A 3,524-nucleotide genomic window follows, 5' to 3' on the forward strand; every position below is an offset into this window, starting at 1 on the left:
TGTTTTTGTTCTAGCTATTTTTGGCTTCACATTAAATTTCAGGAAAAAAACAAAAGAAAAAGAGAAAAGGAAAAAGAAAAAAAGGTGAAAATGACAAGTGGGACTACATGCACTTGGACAAGTGTCTTTTCTATGTTTTAGACAACTAAGCACCTAAGGGGTGAGGTGTTAGGGACATTTGGGAAGTTAAGAAATTTTTGGGGGTCAAAGTAGAATTTTGTGAGGGCTAAAAAAAAAAAAAAAAAAAACAGAAAAGGGTTTCGTCTGAGGAGAAGCTTGGCCGGACAACAAAAAAGGAAAAAAGAAAACTGGAAAACGGGGGAAGCTTGGCGGCTGAGAGTCAGAACTGAGAGCAAGAAAATAGAAAAGCTTCGGGCGAAGAAGAAAAAGGCAGAGGGAGAAAGGGGGCTGAGGGGGTTTTGCAGATGAAGAGCAAAAATAGGAGGAGGGCTAGGAAGAAGCTAAAGAAGAAACAGAGAAAAAGTCTTCGGCTAAGGAACAGAGGTGACGGGAAAAAAATCAGAAAACAAAGAAAAAACAAGGGAGCTTCATTTGGCTGGGGAGAGAGAGAAAGTCTTGGGCTGGAGGGTTTTGAGAGAATAAGGGGCGGCGGACAGAGCTAGGAAACAGAGAGCTTGGCCAAGGGAGGAGGAAGAAAATTGCTTCGGCAAGGTTGAAAAAGGGGCAGCAAAGAAACAAGGGAAGGAAGGCCTGGTCTCCAAATCAGTAGCCGTCCAGCGCACCTCAGCCACCCTTTTTCGGCCTCACCGTATCATCTCCTCCTTGCGCCCGATTCACTGTCCCTCTCCCTAATTCCCATAACGAAACCTCAGAGGCAGCGTGGATTCCGTATAACATCTTAACCCGGAACAGAACATCCGGGTCGGGCTACTCTCCTCCATGGACCGCGACACCAAGATGGAGGGGCACGGCAGAAAAATCTGCACGCCTGCCGCTCGTGCTGCCAGGATCTTCCAATCGACACGGGAGCTGGGCCACAAGTTCGACGGCTGGAGCGAGCGGAGCCAGCAATCGTTGAAGCCATTGGTACCGGCACTGTCCCCGCCATCGAACTGCCGCACTCGCAAGGAGTCTACCATCATTGAAGCTCACGTGGGATTAGCACTGTAAGTTTTCCGTTTCTTCCTTAATTATCTGAATTCAGTTTTCGGATTCTTGAAACTCTGGTTGCTTATTTTTCTGAATTCGTTCGTTCTTAGCCGCCCTAAGCTTTATTTGCAAATCTCGCGATTATGCACGTTTTACTGATGATTGGGCTGAAATTTCTTGATTGTTGAACAATTTTGGAGATTGATTAACTTCAATTCCAGCAAAAAATTGATGAAACTTTTAATGCTCCTAATCTGCTCGTTGAAATGGCCAACCGAAACTCCAGTTCCAAGAATGAATTGATTTCTGTTTTTTGCATAACATCCGGCCAGTTTAATGCTTGTTAAAACATGATAGTTGATAGTTAGAGCAAAATGGCCGAATCTGAGGTTGCAGAAGCTTACCTTCAGTCACAATTGAAGAGGATAGATTCAGCGAACCATTGGTTTGCAAAAGAAAAAAAAATCTGGAACTTGTAAATTGACCCCGGAATGTTTTTTTTTCTTTAATTTCGACCCCAAAATCTTCATGATTCCTCCAATTAAGTCCCTATTTTGTTGTGTTTGAACCCTTTGATATTCCCTCCTTATTCTGGTATGGCCCAAAAATCTGGAAAATTGAACTAATTTTGCCCTCTTAAGCTTAATCCTCTGTTTGCATATTTTATGTGATTTCTGGATAGATTAATGCTGTGATTTAATGCATAATCAAAGCTTAGTAATTTTTGTTGATTTTATCATGTTGGGTACCTGTGAAAAGGTAATTTGGGTTGAGAGGTTATTTTGTTTGGGCTTAAGGAAGTGATTTAGTTTATTATGTTGATGTTTTGACTTAGGCTTAGGAAGATGGAGCCCAACATATCTGATTGGGTTTGTAAGTATGGATTTAATTTGTTTTGTTTGGGTTTCTGGTTTGGGCTTGAGAGGTGAAGCCCATCTGTTCTAGTTGCACTTTGTCTGGGCTTAAAGATAGGCTGGCCTGCTTTCCTCTTAGAATTATCGGTTGGGCCAGGAAGGTTTTGGCCCAAACGAACAAATAAAATGGCCCATTCTTTTTTTGTTCTGGATTTCCATTGGGCTGGGAAGCTTTTGGCCCAAACAAATAAAGGAAATGGCCCAATGTTTTGGTCCATTAGGAAACCAGAAAACGTTTTTGCAAATCAGTCCCTGAATTTCTCCTTAATTGCTGTGGCCCTGGATTTTTTCAACCTCTTTCAATTCGGTCCTTAATTTAATTGCAAATAGGCCCCTAAACTTTATTTTTCTTTAATTTTGACCCCAAGGCTTTATTAATTTTTGCAATCAAGTCCTTTCTTCTTTTGACTTCTTAAATGTGGGTTGTTGACATGATTTAATTGATTCAAATTCATGTTTATTTTTTATCCTTTGTGATTATTTGCCAAATAAATTGGCACCTTGACCATTTCTTTTATTTTGGAGGATAAATAAGGGACTTCACCCCATTAGAGCTCCAACTCAAGGGAGGTATAATTTCTTTTATCCCTTTTTGTCTCTCTTATGTGATCCAACGTGCTACGTGAAAATTGCATGTCTATTTGCTTCCCTTACTTTTCCTTAATCTCTTTCATTTATTTCATTTTATTTTTGCTTTTAATTAAGTTATTCTTTTATGGGGTATGTGTACACCTCTTGGCTTGTAATAGATAGGATTTGGAGGAGCATTCGATGAAGACCTATTGAAGACGTGTGCCTAACTAGCAAATGTAATAGGTTCATTAGTTTAATTGCTATGTGTTAATTGCTTTATTAGGCCTTTGCATCTAGTCAAGCATACTAAGTGTTATGTGTTATGTGTTTACAAGTATTCGACATGTCTATTTGCTTTCCATAGGCCTGAATGAATGTGATGGATGAATGTACGTTTCCGCTAGTCCAACGCTAGTCGGAATTCATAGAATGGGCTAGTCCAACGCTAGACCTTTAGGGATTTCCCCTCGTTAGTACATGTTTGCATGTTCATTACATGTCATGCATTCTTTTTAGTTTTATCATCTTGTATGCCCCTCGAACCCCTTTTCCCTCCATTTTAGGATTTTTGCATTTCATGCTAGTTATAGGGTTCATTTGCTTGAGAGTCCCCTTAAATATGGGATATAGACGAGTGTGGCTTTTTCTAAGCCTTAGCACGCTTGTATTCCCTCTATAAAAGAGCAAATTGAGTCACGATTTAGGTCTCCCCGTACCCAATATGCATGAATTCCCTAGGCTCATGCATTTTTAAATCCACTCTACCATTTTATACCCTCATCACACTTTCATTTTTCCTCCCATTTTGCACACATGCACCTTTATGTTTCTTCACTTGCACACGAACACTTTTATTATCACTTGCACACATGCACTTCATATTATCATTTCACATACCGTACCTTGCCCACTCACGTGCACATTTTC

At 40.4% G+C, this 3,524-nt stretch overlaps 1 long non-coding RNA gene across 1 annotated transcript; it reads left to right on the plus strand.

Moving 5' to 3' along the window:
* Positions 1-234: 234 nt before the first annotated feature.
* On the plus strand, positions 235-2,832 carry LOC140013355 (uncharacterized). Its single transcript, XR_011820430.1, has 2 exons — positions 235-1,127; positions 2,774-2,832. It is a non-coding gene; the product is annotated as an uncharacterized lncRNA (long non-coding RNA).
* Positions 2,833-3,524: the final 692 nt, after the last annotated feature.

This window comes from Coffea arabica, chromosome 1c (genome assembly GCF_036785885.1).
Source record: "Coffea arabica cultivar ET-39 chromosome 1c, Coffea Arabica ET-39 HiFi, whole genome shotgun sequence".
Taxonomy (NCBI): domain Eukaryota; kingdom Viridiplantae; phylum Streptophyta; class Magnoliopsida; order Gentianales; family Rubiaceae; genus Coffea; species Coffea arabica.